The following is an 18,582-nucleotide window of genomic DNA, read 5'->3' as shown; positions in this document are numbered from 1 at the left end:
ACAAAAAATTTTTTTTAAAAAGAAATATATAAATAGAGATTATGTTAGTGATCTGATCTGTGCCAGGTCAAAAAGTCTGTTGTTATTTGATTTAAAGTAATTTTGTATAGATAACTTTTTATCAATTTTCTTTTTTTTTTTTATTTAAGAAAGGATTAGTGAACAAAAGCATAAGGTAGGAGGGGTACAACTCCACACAATTCCCAACACCCAATCCCCATAACCCACCCCCTCCCCTGATAGCTTTCCCATTCTCTATCCCTCTGGGAGCATGGACCCAGGGTCGTTGAGGGATGCAGAAGGTAGAAGGTCTGGCTTCTGTAATTGCTTCCCCGCTGAACATGGGCGTTGACTGGTCGGTCCATACCCCCAGTCTGCCTCTCTCTTTCCCTAGTAGGGTGTGACTCTGGGGAAGCTGAGCTCCAGGACACATTGGTGGGGTCTTCAGTCCAGGGAAGCCTAGCCAGCATCCTGGTGGCATCTGGAACCTGGTGATTGAAGACAGAGTTAACATATGAAGCCAAACAATTTGTTGAGCAATCATGAATCCCAAGCTTGGAATAGTGGAGAGGAAGTGTTAGGGAGGTACTCACTGCAAACTCTAGTGTAGTCCTGCTTTCAGGTATATATTTTGCAGTAGTTTATGGATACGTGTGCACATAAGCTCTCTCTCACAGAAACTGGTGTATATCTAGGTTATGGGACTTTGTTAGAAAGTGAACTACCTGAGATGAAATTAGAGTTTACTATTAAAGGAAAGGTCTCACCCGAGTAATGAAGCTGAAGGGTTGTCATTCCACACGTGAAGTCTCTGGATACATTCTGAGGTGAAGCATGTTGAGGTAGCAATCGTTGCTTTGGTTAGGTTGTGATCGGCAGATGCAATGTTATTTGGTTTGGATTGGGAGATGCATACGGGAAAGTGGGCCCTATCCAAGGGTTCCAGGACTGGGGGAAGTAGGGGCTCTATAGTGAAGATGTGAGGTTCCTGCTGTCTTAGGGTTCAAAAAGACACTCAATAGTTAATATTATCATCACATTATTTGTTAATTGGGTTAACTTTGAAAAGTCCCTTTGTTATGGTTTGCTGGACAGTACCCAGTATCTTGTATATAGCTGTGCTATTGGAAGCTTCTAATCTACTTGGTCTAGGCTTTTGAGAGAGTCCGCATATCAAATAAATAGCCTATATATTAAAAAGATTCAGTTTGTCTTTTGAGAAACTTTGAGACATACAATTGATTTCCCCCTCTCATATTAATTAGCTACTGATTTATATGTCTACATTTTGCTAGGAGTGTACATAAACACCATTCCCACCACCAAAGGACTGTGACCCATCCTTCCCGCCCACTCCCACCCCCCACTGGCCCAGGAAGCTACATGCCTACCCCTCACCACTGGGTTTTTACTTTGGTGCCCTACTTACAATTTGATCAGGTCCTGCTTTTAGTTTCCCTTTCAGATCTTCTTAGTCAGCTTCTGTTGATGAGTGGGATCATCCCATACTCATCTTTATCTTTCTGACTTAGTTCACTTAACCCCCTATATCTGCTGATCACCTTGGAATTCTTTTAGACAATTACTTTATATTATGATTGTTTAAAGGCAGTGTTAACCATCTTCCCAGACAATACTCCTACCCAAATGCCTGATACATTCACTTATGATTACAATTTCACTAGTTTCACGTGTAAGATTCTTTCTTTAGTCTCTAAATATCTTAATAGTGAAGACATTTTCTTTACCAGTAAAGCTATATAAACAATGTAACTTTTATTGAATTAATGAATTCTATTTTTTTAATTTTCTTTTTTTTTTATTAAGAAAGGATAAATTAACAAAACCATAGAGTAGGAGGGGTACAATTCCACACAATTCCTGCCACCCAATCTCCATATCTCACCCCCACCCCTGATAGCTTTCCCATTCTCTATCCCTCTGGGAGCATGGACCCAGGGTCATTGTGGGTTGTAGAAGGTGGAAGGTCTGGCTTCTGTGAATCCTTTCCCGCTGAACACGAGCGTTGACTGGTCAGTCCATACTCCCAGTCAGCCTCTCTCTTTCCTTAGTAGGGTGGGTCTCTGGGGAAGCAGAGCTCCAGGACACATTGGTGGGGTCTTCAGTCCAGGGAAGCCTGGCCGGCATCCTGATGACATCTGGAAACTGGTGACTGAAAAGAGAGTTAAGATACAAAGCCAAACAAATTATTGAGCAATCATGGACCCAAAGCTTGGAATAGTGGAGAGGAAGTGTTAGGTGGGTACTCACTGCAAACTCTAGTGTACTTCTGCTTTCAGGTATATAATTTGCAGTAGTTTATGGATACATGTGAGCATATGCTCTCTCTCACAGAAACTGGTGTACATCTAGGTTTTGGGACTTTGTTAGAAAGTGAACAACCTGGGATGGAATTAGAGTATACTATGAAAGGAAAGACCTCACCTAAGTAATGAAGCTGGAGGGTTGTCATTCCACACGTGAAGTCCATGGACACAGTCTGAAGTGAAGCATGTTGAGGAGGCAATCATTGTGTTGATTAGGTTGCAATCCGTAGATGCAATATTATTTGATATGGATTGGTAGAGGCATATGGGAAAGTGGGCCCTATATAAGGGTTCCAGGACTGGGGGAAGTAGAGGCTCTATAGTGGAGATATGAGGTTCCTGCTGTCTTAGGGTTCAAAAAGACAATTGATAGTTAATGTTATCATCACATTATTTGGTAATTGGGTTAACTTTGAAAAGTCCTTTTGTTATGGTTTGCTGTACAGTACCCAGTATCTTGTATATAACTGTGCTATTGGTTGATTCTGATCTACTTGGTCTAGGATTTTGAGAGAGTCTTCATATCAAATGCACAGCCTATAGATTAAAAAGACTCAGTCTGTGTTTTAAAAAAATTCAAGACATACAATTAATTTTCCATCTCTCATATTAATCAACTACTGATTTATATGTCTACATTTTGCTAGGAGTGTACACAAACACCATTCACACCACCAAAAGACTGTGACCCATCCCTCCCACCCACTCCCACCCCCCACTGTCCCAGGAAGCTGCATGTCTACCCCTCACCACAGGGTTTTTACTTTGGTGCCCTACATACAATTTGGTCAGGTCCTGCTTTTAGTTTCCCTTTAAAATCTTCTTACTCAACTTCTTTTGATGAGTGGGATCATCCCATACTCATCTTTCTCTTTCTGACTTAGCTCACTTAACATAAGTCCTTCTAGCTCTGTCCAAGATGGGTCAGAGAAGGTGGGTTCATTGTTCTTGATAGCTGCATAGTATTCTATTGTGTATATATACCACAGCTTTCTCAGCCACTCATCTGTTTTGGGGCACCTGGGTTGCTTCCAGGTTTTAGCTATTATGAATTGTGCTGCTATGACCATAGGAGTACACACCTCCTTTTGGTTGGCTGTTACGGAGTCCTTGGGGTATAAGCCCAGGAGAGGAATTACTGGATCATATGGAAGGTCCATGTCTAGTCTTGTGAGAGTTTTCCAGACTGCTCTCCACAGAGGCTGTACCAATTTACATTCCCACCAGCAATGCAAAAGGGTTCCTCTGTCCCCACAAACTCTCCAGCATTTGTTGCTGCTGTCCTTGTTGATGTATGCCATTCTTACAGGAGTGAGGTGATATCTTAGTGTTGTCTAAATTCACATTTCTCTGACAATCAGTGACCCAGAGCAGTTTATCATATGTTTGTTAGCCTTTTGGATCTCCTCTGAGGTGAATGTTTTGTTCATATCCTCTGCCCGTTTTTGGATGGGGTCATTTGCTTTTTTGGTGCTAAGTTTGCTGAGCTCTTTATATATTTTGGTGATTAGTTTCTTGTCTGATGTTTGGCATGTGAAGATCTTCTCCCATTCTGTGAGCAGTCTCTCTGTTTGTTTAATAGTTTCTTTGGCTGTACAGAAGCTTTTCAATTTGATGTAGTCCCATTGGTTTGTTTCTGCTTTAGTCTTCCTTGCAATTGGGTTTGTTTCATCAAAGATGTCCTTGAGGTGTAGGTGGGAAAATGTTTCACCAATGTTTTCCTCTAAGTATTTGATATTTTCTGGTCTGACATCCAGGTCTTTGATCCATTTGGAGTTCATTTTTGCTTCTGGTAAGATAAAGTGGTTCAATTTCATTCTTCTGCATGTTACAACCCATTTTTCTCAGCACCATTTATTGAAGAGAGCCTCCTCTTTCCATTTAATCCTTTGTCCCCCTTATCAAAGATTAGATGCCCATAGGTGTTGGGATTTATTTCTGGGCTTTCAATTCTGTTCCACTGGTCTGTGTGCCTATTTTTGTTCCAGTACCATGCTGTTTTGATGATGATGGCTTTATAATATAGTTTAAGGTCTGTGAGTGTGATGCCTCCATTTCTGTTTCTTTTCCTCAAGATGGTTTTGGCAATTCTAGGTATTTTCAGGTTCCAGATAAATGATTGTAGTGTTTGGTCTATTCTCTTAAAGAAACTTGATGTAACTTTGATGGGTATTGCATTAAATTTGTATATGGCTCTGGGGAGAATATTCCTTTTGATGATATTTATTCTTCCAATCCATGAGCGTGGGATATCTTTCCATTTCTTGGTATCAGTTTCTATTTCCTTGAATAGCGACTCATACTTTTCAGTATACTAGTCTTTCCCTTCTTTGGTCAACTTTATTCCTAGGTATTTTACTGATTTTGCTGAGAAAGTAAATGGGAGTGATTTCTGGATGTCTTCTTCAGATTTAGTGTTTGCATAAAGAAATGCCACTGATTTTTGTACATTGATTTTGTAGCCTGACACTTGCTATATTGCCTAATAACTTCCAGTAGTTTTCTGCTGGATTCTTTAGATTTTTCAATGTATACTATCATATCATCTGCAAATAGTGAGAGCTTAACTTCTTCCCTTCCAATCTGTATTCCTTTTATTTCTTTCTCTTGCCTGATTGCTATGGCAAGAACTTCCAATACTATGTTGAAGAGTAACAGTGACAGTGGACAGCCCTGTCTAGTCCTCAATCTCATGGGGAATGCTTTCAGCTTCTGTCCATTGAGTATGATGTTGGCTGTAGGTTCGCTATATACAGACTCCACTATCTTGAGGAATTTCCAATCTATTCCCAATTTTTGTAGAGTTTTAAGCATGAATGGGTGTTGGATTTTGTCAAAGGCTTTCTCTGCATCTATTGAGATAATCATGTGGTTTTTGGCTTTGCTTTAATTGATGTGGTGAATGACAATGATTGACTTACAGATGTTGAACCAGCCTTGCATTCCTGGGTTGAATCCCACTTGGTCATGATGAACAATCTTTTTGATATGCTGCTGTATCCAGTTGGCCATGGTCTTGTTTAATATTTTGGCATCTATGTCCATCAGAGATATTGATCTGTAGTTTTCCTTTTTTGTTCTGTCCCTATTAGCTTTTGGTATCAGGGTGATGTTGGCTTCATAGAAGGTGGAAGGGAATATTTCTATTTCTTCAATCTTATAGAAAACCTTAAGAAATATGGATACTAACTGTTTCCTGAAAGTTTTGTAGAATTCATTTGTGTAGCCATCTGCTCCAGGACTTTTATTGTTGGGGAGATTCATAATAATGGTTTCAATTTCTTTGTCTGTGAATGGTGCATTTAGGTTTTGTAGTTCTTATTGGTTCAGTTTTGGAAGGGCATATGTTTCTAGGAATTGTTCCATTTCTTCCAGATTCTCTAGCTTGGTGGCATATAGTTCTTCATAGAAGTTTTGCAGGATTCTCTGGATTTCTGTGGTGTCAGTTGTGATATCTCCTCCATCGTTTACAATTCTATTAATTTTAGTCTTCTCTCTTTTTTGTTTGGTGAGTCTGGCTAGGGGTTTGTCAATTTTATGTAATCTTTCAAAGAACCAACATTTGGCTTCATTGATCTTTTGTATGGTTCTTTTATTTTAGATGTTATTTATTTCTGCTCTAATTTTAGTGATTTCTGTCCTTCTGGTTGCTTTAGGGTTCCTTTGTTCATCTTCCTCTAAGTCCTTGAGGTGTGCAGTAAAGTCATTCATTTGAGCTTTTTCTTGTTGTTTAATATGTTATTGTATGGCTATAAGTTTCCCTCTCAGTACTGCTTTAGCTGTGTCCCAAATATTTTGATAGGTTGTGTCTTCATTTTCATTTGTTTCCAGGAACATTTGAATTTCCTGCTTGAGTGAATCTCTGACCCAATAGTTCTTAAGGAGTATGTTGTTTAGTTTCCAAATTCTGTGACTTTTAGTAATTTTCTGTTTGTTGTTAAATATTCGTTTTACTCCACTGTTGTTGGGCTGAGCTTCACTGACAGGAGACAGAGGACTAAGGACTCATGGTTGAGCTGTACACAGTATCTCTTTATTCATGCAGGACACAGCACAATCTATACCAAGCTAAGCTAAACTAACAACTAACTTAAACAAACAATGTTGTCTTTATATATACTTCCCAAGTAGGGTGTGAACAGGATGTGACATAGAGCGGGTGGAGAGAAAAGTGACTGGTGAAAATCAGAGTGTGACAAGGAGAGGGGGCAGAGCAAAAACATATCATGAACCAGTGGGGATTGAACCAATGCTCTGGAGGGAGAGTGGTGCTTGTTAACAGCGGTTATGTAAATAGAATGAAGTGGTTATGTAAATAGAATAGTCTTAAGCAGGGGGGATTTAACCAAATGAAACAGAAGAGGTTTTTAAAAGCATACCAACAATTCCCCTTCTTTTTAACTAGTGGCCATAGTATCAGGATTGTTGGGTGAACAGAAACCTAAATCATACAGGCGTTTTCAAAAAGAATTGGCGTAAGACATGGAAAACAAAATAGGTGAGCAGCAATAACCAATGTGATGCCAAGGGGAACATTTCTTGCCTCAAAGGGCAAGGCCTAGCAGGCGAAAGGGCATTTCTTGCTCTGGGAGTGCTTCATGCCTCTGGGGGCATCTATTGCCTGAAAGGGCGTTTCCTGACTCTGTGGGCATAACCTAATAAGGAGGGAGAGTTTTCTGACTCTGGGGACAGAGCCTGCAGGCGAGGGACATGGTCTATAAAGTCTCAAGGCATTTGGCTGAAGTTAGTCTTTGAGAAACACAGCAGCGTGTACCAGTAAGTCCGATGGAGGTGTCAGTCCAAAGTAGATGGCTCCGGAAGAAAATGCCAGGGGATGAAACACTGCACGTCTGTCTCGATGGGGAATGTCGGCCACCAGAATTCTGCTTTTCTGTAGAGAGTGATCTTTGGAGCCTGTGAATCTGTTTCTTCAGGTCGTGTCAGGTCACATCATTGGTTTCCGGGGGTGTGTTGTAGTCATTCCATCTTGTGTGCGATGTCAGAGAACAGGATCCAAATGGATTTCCAGGAATTCCATTTGAGTAGATGCTTTTTCAGGTGAAGACTTGACAGCTGAAATTCACTTACTTGTCAAACAAAAATTGTAGCAGATTAAAAGTTTACTATAGCTGATAACTCCATTATAATTGGAAGTCCTTTCTAGTATGAATTCAAAGTTGTTGAAACAGTTTAAACTCAATAAAATGTGGAAAGGTAAACAGAAGAATCACGGTAGAAGCCTTAGGCATGAGAATAATTAACATAATCATTGCACTATCTGCCCCACCCATAACTCATACTGTTTTGAGGATTAAACATTTCAGATTTATGCCACGAAGTAAAAAAAGAAATCAAAGAAGGAAAAAACAATTTTTTGGATTGTATCTTGGATGTCTCTAGAAATCATGGCTGCATCCAGCATTTTTTTAAGTCAATGTCAAGCAAAAATTCAGTCATTCAAATCACTCTCTTACGAAACACAACTTGAACCAGATTATGCAGATCTCACCATGTAGTATCATGAGTCCCTGGAGGGTGGCCTAGTCCAAAAAGCTCCTCAAAATTCCATTTAGGGTGCTTCTGACTGTTCCTGCTGGATTGCTTCAGGCACCCATTTTCAAAAGTGTCTTCCCATTGAATAAAGAATCCAATCAGGAGAGTAGAACTAACCACGTGTCTCCATTCTTGGGGACTGGGTACTTGAGAATGCTCCTCAAATTAAAGTAGTCCTTCTCCATAGGAAACATTCGAGAATAAGTCCAGAAAGTCCCAGGGGAAATCCCCATGCATATCCCAAGGTGTACGATCACGATCATAAAGAACCAAACTGTGGCCCGCAGTAAAATGTAGTCCTTTTCCTCAGGAAACATGGGAGAGGGAATCCAGAAAGTCCAAGGAGAAATCTCAGTGCATCTCCCAAGCTCTATGATCCCGGTCATAAGAAACCAAAGTTCCCGGTCAGGGAACCAAAGTGTGGCCCAGAGTAAAATGTTCCAGAGACAGAGAAACTGTCTCATAATGAAACAGTAGAGGCTTTGGCAAACCTCTTCATAAGTAGAAAGGAAACCCATGGTGGATGGGTAGCCAAGTTTACTTATCTGGGAGATGGGTGGGTTAGGTCCCACGTTGATGCCAGTCCATGTTTCAGGGCTTATTTCAGTCCCTGTTCAGGCGCCATATGTCGGGCTGAGCTTCACTGACGGGAGACAGATGACCAGGGACTCATGGTTGAGCTGTACACAGTATCTCTTTATTCATGCAGGACACAGCACAATCTATACCAAGCTAAGCTAAACTAACAACTAACTAAAACAAACAATGTTGTCTTTATATATACTTCCCAAGTAGGGTGTGAACAGGATGTGACATAGAGAGGGTGGAGAGAAAAGTGACTGGTGAAAATCAGAGTGTGACAAAGAGAGGGGGCAGAGCAAAAACATATCATGAACCAGTGGGGATTGAACCAATGCCCTGGAGGGAGGGTGGTGCTTGTTAACAGCGGTTATGTAAATAGAATGAAGTGGTTATGTAAATAGAATAGTCTTAAGCAGGGGGGATTTAACCAAATGAAACAGAAGAGGTTTTTAAAAGCATACCAACACACTGTGGTCTGAGAAGATACTTGGGATGATTTCGATGTTCTTGAATTTATTGATGCTGTCTTTGTGGCCTAACATGTGGTCTATCCTTGAGTATGTATTATGTGGATTTGAAACGAAGGTTTGGGGGGTGAAGGACTCTGAAAATGTCCAAGAGGTCCAGTCTGTCAATCTCTTTATTCAATTCTCTTGTATCTTTATTGGTTCTCTGCTTTGTTGATCTGTCTAAGTGTGAGAGTGTGGTACTGAAGTCTCCCACTATTATTGTATTACTATCGATGTATTTTTGAAATTCTTTCAGTAAGTGCTTGATGTATTTAGATGGTTCCTCAATGGTGCATAGATGTTAATAATTGTTAAGTCTTCTTGGCTGATTGATCCTCTAATAATTATGTAATGTCCTTGCCTATCTTTTATTACTTTATTTAATTTAAAATCTATCGTGTCTGAGATGAGAATGGCTGTTCCTGCCCTTTTTTGTGTTCCATTAGCCTGTATGATGGTTTTCCATCCTTTCACTTTAAGTCTGTGTTTATCTTGTTGTGACAGATGGGATTCTTGCAAGCAGCCTATGTTTGGGTTATGTTTTCTGATCCATACCTACACTCTGTGCCTTTTGATGTGTGAGTTTAAGCCATTGACATTTATTGATATTACGGATTTAATGTATTGTAGTGCCATTGTTCAAAAAAAAATTTGTTTGCTCTGATATATTGCAAGTATTATAGTGATGTTCTTGTTTATAAGAGGTCTTTTAGAACCTCTTTCAGGGCCGGTTTGGTGATGGTTGCCTCCTTTAACTGTTGTTTGTCTAAGAAGGTTTTGATCCCTCCATCTAGTTTGAATAAACGTCTAGCAGGATATATTATCCTTGGTTGAAACCCTTTTTCATTCAGGGCTCTATAGATATCTTGGCATTCTCTTCTGGATTTTAGAGTTTGAGTGGAAAAGTCTGCAGATAATCTTATAGTTTTCCCCTGTATGTGACTTTTTGTTTCTCTCTTGCAGCCTTTAGGATCCTTTCTTTATCCTTACTCCTTCTCATTGGGACTATGATTTGTCTTGGTGTCTTCAGGTCAGGGTTGATTCTGTTTGGAACTCTCTGGGCCTCTTGAATTTTTATGTCCTTTCTGTTATTCAGGTCTGGGAAGTTTTCTTCTATTATTTCCTCTAGAATGTTTCCTTCCCCTTCCTCTCTTTCTTCCTCTGGCAGGCCAATTATACGAATGTTACTTCTTTGAGATCATCCCATATGTCTCTGTTGTTGTTTTCAGTGTCTCTCAATCTCTTTTGAGCTCTTCCACCTCTTTCTTAGTTTTCTCTAACTAATCCTCTGTCTGACTAATTCTGTTTTCTGCTTCTGTTAGTCTGCTTTCCCTTGCCTCAGGTTCTTTCTTCATTACAGCTATTTCAGCTCTCAGTTTTCTAGTTGTCTCAATATAATCAGTATTTTCCTTGGTGGTCTCAAATGTTGTTTCCCTAATACTGCCATTCCTTTCCTCCAGTGTTGTTTTCATTTCTGTGATTAATAAGTTTATTATTGCTTGCATACTTGTCTTATCTATGGTTACTTCTGGCTGATTTGTACTTTCTTCTGAGCTCTTGTCTTCATTCATTGGAGTAGCAGTTTTACTTGTCTTTGATCTACCCATTTTTTTGATTTATGTGTTTCTTATTTTTATGCTCTGTTGTTTCTCAGTTGTTGTGTCTTGAGTACAAGCAACACTGTACTAAATACCTTTATGACAATTGTACTCACCAACCTCAGGAATTACAATAGCAACTGAAGCAAGTATTGAAGCAGTTTAGTCACTACCAGTTAGCCAAACAATGTCTCCAGTCTGTGAAAAAAACAGTAACCAAATCCCAGTGAAGAAGAAAGAGATAAGAAAGAAGGATTAGCAAGAATAGACAGTTATGCAAATCTACTATCCACTGTATATTCTAGGGGTAACAAGAGGGGAAGGGAAGTAGAGCAGAGATATACACATAGAGAGTCCACTCTAAGTCAGATTTCTTCCCCAAAATAATTCCTAAATTCAGAAAGACAAAGAAGGAAGAAGTGTATGACAACATAAAAAAAGAAACAAGAGAGAGAAAAGAGAAGAATAAGAGCTATAATTAATGAGCAGTGAAACAAAAGTTTTTAAAATTGACTACTTTATTTTTTATTTTATTTTATTATTATTTTTTAATTAGCTAGGAGGAGGAAGAATGGGAGAGTCTGTAGAGGAGGTAGGAGTAATGAGACAAGTTCCTCTCACAATAGATAAGATGCCCACTATTCTAGCAATGAAAGATTCCCTAAGGGTTCATTCTGATCAACCTAAAGGGGGGGTAAGATATATACCTTTATATAATATTAATAATAAAATAGATCAGGGGTTTCCTGGAAGATGGTGGACTGAGAAGCTGCTAGTGGCTCAGCTCTGACCACATCTCCTGGAAACAGTAGGATTTTCTGCCCTTAGCAGGCCAGCCAATAAGGGGTCCTAGCGGTGACACCAAGGAGGTGACTATAACTTAATTTGGGTTAAGAATTAGAGTAGGCGAAAAAGGGGAAAATATTTTTTTTTCTTCCTTTTAATTTTCAAGCATACCTCCTTCCCACCCACCCCCCACCCTCCATAACCAGTCCCTGGGGACCAGCTCCTAGCAGGGGAGGGGAGCTCCTTTTCTTTACCAAATTCCTGCCCCACCAGGGAGTATCATTAATTCTAAGTCTATACCCTTCTGAAACCTCTGGCACTTTTTCTTTCTAAATACCCAAACCCCCACCTCACCCCACATAGCTAATTAAATAATTAAAAATAAATACAAAAAAACATTCCTTTCACTGCCCTTTTATGACTGTTCTTTTTTATCTTTTTCTTTTCTCTCTCTCTCTTTCTTTTTTTTTCTCATTCTTTTCATCCCTTCTTCCTTAATCCTACAGCTTCCAAAGTCACAGCCCCCAGCCCCCACATCACAGTGGGCTTTTTTGAATTCACTGATACACATTTGGGAATTTGCTTTCACTGCTCGTTAATTACAGCTCTTTTTCTTATCTTTTCCCTTTTCTCTCTCTCTCTCTCTCATATCTCTTTCTCTCTCTCTCTGTTTTTTTTTAATCTTGTCATACACTTCTTCCTTCTTCTTTGCCTTTCTGAATTTGTGAATTATTTTAGGAAAGAAGTTTGACTCAGAGTGGACTCTCTATGTGTGTATCTCTGATATAGTTCCCTTTGCCCTCTTGTTACCCCTAGAATATACAGTGGATAGTAGATTTGCATAACTGTCTATTCTTGCTATCCTTTTTTTCTTCACTGGGATTTGGTTACTATTTTTTCACGGATTGGAGAAATTGTTTGGCTAACTAGTAACGATTAAATTAATTCAATACTTGCTTCAGTTGCTACTGTAATTCCTGAGGTTGGTGAGTGCAATTGTCATAAAGTTATTTAGTACAGTGTTACATGTACTCAAGACACAACAACTGAGGAAAAACAGAGCATAAAAAAGAAACACATAAGTCAAAAAAAAATGGGTAGGTCAAAAACAAATAAAACTACTACTCCAATGAATGAAGACAAGAGCCCAGAAGAAACTACAAATCAGCCAGAAGTAACCATAGATAAGAAAAGTATGCAAGCAATAACAAACTTATTAATCACAGAAATGAAAACAGCATTGGAGGAAAGGAATGGCAGTATTAGGGAAACAACATTTGAGACCCCCAAGGAAAATACTGATTATCTTGAGGCAATTAGAGAACTGAAAGCTGAAATAGCTGTAATGAAGAAAGAAGTTGAGGCAAGGGAAAGCAGACTAACAGAAGAAGAAAACAGAATTAGTCAGACAGAGGATGAGTTAGAGAAAACAAAGAAAGAGGTGAAAGAGCTTAAAGAGAGAGAAAGAGACACTGAAAATAACAACAGAGACATATGGGATGATCTCAAAGAAGTAACATTCATATAATTGGCCTGCCAGAGGAAGAATGAGAGGAAGGGGAAGCAAACATTCTAGAGGAAATAATAGAAGAAAACTTCCCAGACCTGAATAACAGAAAGGACATCAAGATTCAAGAGGCCGAGAGAGTACCAAACAGAATCAACCCTGACCTGAAGACACCAAAACACATCATAGTCACAATGAGAAGAAATAAGGATAAAGAAATGATCCTAAAGGTTGCAAGAGAGAAACAAAAAGTCACAACAAGGGAAAACCCATAAGATTATCTGCAGACTTCTCCACTCAAACTCTAAAAGCCAGAAGGGAGTGGCAAGACAACTATCGAGCCCTGAATGAAAAAGGGTTTCAACCAAGGATAATATATCCTGCTAGACGTTCATTCAAACTAGATGGAGGGATCAAAACCTTCTTAGACAAACAACAGTTAAAGGAGGCAACCATCACCAAACCGGCCCTGAAAGAGGTTCTAAAAGACCTCTTATAAACAAGAATATCACTATAATACTTGCAATATATCAGAGCAAAAAAAATTTTTTTTTGAACAATGGCACTACAATACATTAAATCCATAATATCAATAAATGTCAATGGCTTAAACTCACCCATCAAAAGGTACAGGGTGGTGGGATGGATCAGAAAACATAACCCAACCATATGCTGCTTGCAAGAATCCCATCTGTCACAACAAGATAAACACAGACTTAAAGTGAAAGGATGGAAAACTATCATACAGGATAACGGACCACAAAGAAGGGCAGGAACAGCCATTCTCATCTCAGACATGATAGATTTTAAATTAAATAAAGTAATAAAAGATAGGCAAGGACATTATATAATGATTAGAGGATCAATCAGCCAAGAAGACTTAACAATTATTAACATCTATTCAACCAATGAGGGACCATCTAAATACATTAAGCACCTACTGAAAGAATTTCAAAAATATATCAATAGTAATACAATAATAGTGGGAGACTTCAATACCCCACTCTCACAATTAGACAGATCAACACAGCAGAGAACCAATAAAGATACAAGAGAATTGAATGAAGAGATCGACAGACTAGACCTTGAGCATTTTCAGACTCCTTCACCCCAAAAAACTGGAATACACCTTCTTTTCAAATCCACATAACACATACTCAAGGATAGACCACATGTTAGGCCACAAAGACAGCATCAATAAATTCAAGAGCACTGAAATCATCCCAAGCATCTTCTCAGACCACAGTGGAGTAAAACTAACATTTAACAACAAACAGAAAATTATTAAGAGACACAGAATTTGGAAATTAAACAACATGCTCCTTAAGAACCACTGGGTCAGAGACTCACTCAAGCAAGAAATTCAAATGTTCCTGGAAATTAATTAAAATGAAAACACAACCTATCAAAACATTTGGGACACAGCTAAAGCCATACAATCACATATTAAACACCAAGAAGAAGCTCAAATGAACGACCTTACTGTACTGCACACCTCAAGGACTTAGACGAAGAGGAACAAAGGAACCCTAAAGCAACCAGAAGGACAGAAATCACTAAAGTTAGAGCAGAAATAAACAACATCAAAAATAAAAGAACCATACAAAAGATCAATGAAGCCAAATGTTGGTTCTTTGAAAGATTACATAAAATTGACAAACCCTAGCCAGACTCACCAAACAAAAAAGAGAGAAGACTCAAAGAGAATTGTAAACAATGGAGGAGATATCACAACTGACACCACAGAAATCCAGAGAATCCTGCAAAACTTCTATGAAGAACTATACGCGACCAAGCTAGAGAATTTGGAAGAAATGGAACAATTCCTAGGAACATATGCCCTTCCAAAACTGAACCAATAAGAACTACAAAACCTAAATGCACCAATCACAGACAAAGAAATTGAAACCGTTATTAAGAATCTCCCCAACAACAAAAGTCCTGAACCAGATGGCTTCACAAACGAATTCTACAAAACATTCAGGAAACAGTTAATACCCATACTTCTTAAGCTATTCCATAAGATTGAAGAAACAGGAATACTCTCTTCCACCTTCTATGAAACCAACATCACCCTGATACCAAAAGCTGATAGGGACAGAACAAAAAAGGAAAACTAAAGACCAATATTTCTGACGAAGATAGATGCCAAAATAGTAAACAAGATCTTGGCCAACCGGATACAGCAACATATCAAGAAGATTGTTCATCACGACCAAGTGGGATTCATCCCAGGAATGCAAGGCTGGTTCAACAACTGTAAGTCAATCAATGTCATTCACCACATCAATAAAAGCAAAGCCAAAAACCACATGATTATCTCAATAGATGCAGAGAAAGCCTTTGACAAAATCCAACACCCATTCATGCTCAAAACTCTACAAAAATTGGGAATAGATTGGAAATTCCTCAATATAGTGGAGTCTATATATAGCAAACCTACAGCCAACATCATACTCAATGGACAGAAGCTGAAAGCATTCCGCCTCAGATCGGGGACTAGACAGGGCTGTCCACTGTCACCGTTACTCTTCAACATAGTATTGGAAGTTCCTCCCATAGCAATCAGGCAAGAGAAAGAAATCAAAGGAATACAGATTGGAAGGGAAGAAGTCAAGCTCTCACTATTTGCAGATGATATGATAGTATACATAGAAAGACCTAAAGAATCCAGCAGAAAATTACTGGAAGTTATTAGGCAATATAGCAAGGTATCAATGTACAAAAATCAGTCGCCTTTCTCTATGCAAACACTAAAACTGAAGAAGACATCCAGAAATAACTCCCATTCAGTGTTGGAACAAAATCATTAAAATACCTAGGAGGAAAGCTGACCAAAGAAGTGAAAGACTTGTATACTGAAAACTATGAGTCACTATTCAATGAAATAGAAACTGATAACAAGAAATGGAAAGACATCCCATGCTCATCGATCAGAAGAATAAATATCATCAAAATGAATATTCTCCCCAGAGCCATATACAAATTTAATGCAATACCCATCAAAGTTGCACCAAGCTTCTTTAAGAGAATAGAACAAACACTACAGTCATTTATCTGGAACCTGAAAACACCTAGAATTTATCTGGAACCTGAAAACACCTAGTCATTTATCTGTAACCTGAAAACACCTAGAATTGCCAAAACCATCTTAAGGAAAAGAAAAAGAAATGGAGGCATCACACTCCCAGACCTTAACCAATATTATAAAGCCATCATCATCAAAACAGCATGGCACTGGAACAAAAATTGGCACACAGACCAGTGGAACAGAATTGAAAGCCCAGAAATAAATCCCAACACCAATGGGCATCTAATATTTGATAAGGGGGCCCAAAGGATTAAATGGAAAAAGGAGGCTCTCTTCAATAAATGGTGCTGAGAAAAATGGGTTGTAACATGCAGAAGAATGAAATTGAACCACGATATCTCACCAGAAACAAAAATCAACTCCAAATGGATCAAAGACCTAGATGTCAGACCAGAAAATATCAAATACTTAGAGGAAAACATTGGTAAAACACTTTCCCACCAACACCTCAAGGACATCTTTGATGAATCAAACCCAATTGCAAGGAAGACTAAAGAAGAAACAAACCAATGGGACTACATCAAATTGAAAAGCTTCTGCACATCCAAAGAAACTATTAAACAAACAGAGAGACCCCTCACAGAATGGGAGAAGATCTTCACATGCCATCAATTAGACAAGAAACTAATCACCAAAATATATAAGGAGCTCAGCAAACTTAGCACCAAAAAAGCAAATGATCCCATCTAAAAACGGGCATAGGATATGAACAAATCATTCACCACAAAGGAGATCCAAAGGGCTAACAAACATATGAAAAACTGCTCTAGGTCACTGATTGTCAGAGAAATGCGAATTAAGACAACACAAAGATACCACCTCACTCCTGTAAGAATGGCATACATCAAAAAGGACAGCAGCAACAAATGCTGGAGAGGCTATGGGGACAGAGGAACACTTTTACATTGCTGGTGTGAATTTAAATTGGTACAGCCTTTGTGAAGAGCAGTCTGGAAAACTCTCCCAATGCTAGACATGGACCTTCCATATGATCCAGTAATTCCTCTCCTGGGTTATACCGTAACACCCAACCAAAAAGATGTGTGTACTCCTATGTTCATAGCAGCACAATTCATAATAGCTAAAACCTGGAAGCAACTCAGGTGCCCAACACCAGATGAGTGGCTGAGAAAGCTGTGGTATATATACACAATGGAATACTATGCAGCTATTAAGAACAATGAATTCACCTTCTCTGACCCATCTTGGACAGAGCTAGAAGGAATTATGTTAAGTGAGCTAAGTCAGAAAGATAAAGATGAGTATGGGATGATCCCACTCATCAACAGAAGTTGAGTAAGAAGATCTGAAAGGGAAACTAAAAGCAGGACCTGATCAAATTGTAAGTAGGGCACCAAAGTAAAAACCCTGTGGTGAGGGATAGACATGAAGCTTCCTGGGACAGTTGGGAGTGGGAGTGGGTGGGAGGAATGGGTCACAGTCTTTCGGTGGTGGGAATGGTGTTTATGTACACCCCTAGCAAAATGTAGACATATAAATCAGTAGTTAATTAATATGAGAGTGGGAAAATCAATTGTATGTCTCGAAGTTTCTCAAAACTCAAACTGAAACTTTTTAATATATAGGCTGTGCATTTGATATGCGGACTCTCTCAAATGCCTAGATCAAGTAGATTAGGTGCATCTAATAGCACAGCTATACACAAGATACTGGATACTGTACAGCAAACCATAACAAAAGGACTTTTCAAAGTTAACCCAATTAACAAATAATGCGATGATAACATTAACTATCGATTATCTTTTTGAACCCTAAGACAGCAGGAACCTCACATCTCCACTATAGAGCCCCTACTTCCAACAGTCCTGGAACCCTTGGATAGGGCCCACTTTCCCGTATGCATCTCCCAACCCAAACCAAATAATATTGCATCCGCCGATCACAACCTAACCAATGCAATGATTGCCACCTCAACATGCTTCACCTCAGACTGTGTCCAGAGACTTCACGAGTGGAATGACAACCCTTCAGCTTCATTACTCGGGTGAGACTTTTCCTTTTATAGTACACTCTAATTTCATCTCAGGTGGTTCACTTTCTAACAAAGTCCCAAAACCTAGATATACACCAGTTTCTGTGAGAGAGAGTTTATGTTCACATGTATCCATAAACTACTGCAAAATATATACCTGAAAGCAGAAGTACACTAGAGTTTGCAGTGAGTACCTCCCTAAGACTTCCTCTTAACTATTCCAAGCTTTGGGTCCATGATTGCTCAACAATTTGTTTGGCTTCATATGTTAACTCTGTTTTCAATCACCAGGTTCCAGATGCCACCAGGATGCTGGCCAGGCTTCCCTGGATTGAAGACCCCACCAATGTGTCCTGGAGTTCAGCTTCCCCAGAGACACACCCTACTACAGAAAGAGAGAGGCAGACTGGGAGTATGGACTGTCCAGTCAACGCCCATGTTCAGCGGGGAAGCAATTACAGAAGCCAGACCTTCTACCTTCAGCAACACTCAATGATCCTGGGTCCATGCTCCCAGAGGGATAGTCAATGGGAAAGTTATCGGGGGGGGGGTGGGTTATGGAGATTGTGTGGTGAGAATTGTGTGGAGTTGTACCTCTCCTACCTTATGATTTTGTTAATTAATCCTTTCTTAAAT

This window comes from Erinaceus europaeus, chromosome 11 (genome assembly GCF_950295315.1).
Source record: "Erinaceus europaeus chromosome 11, mEriEur2.1, whole genome shotgun sequence".
Lineage (NCBI taxonomy): Eukaryota > Metazoa > Chordata > Mammalia > Eulipotyphla > Erinaceidae > Erinaceus > Erinaceus europaeus.
Note: the sequence above shows the minus strand (reverse complement) of the source record.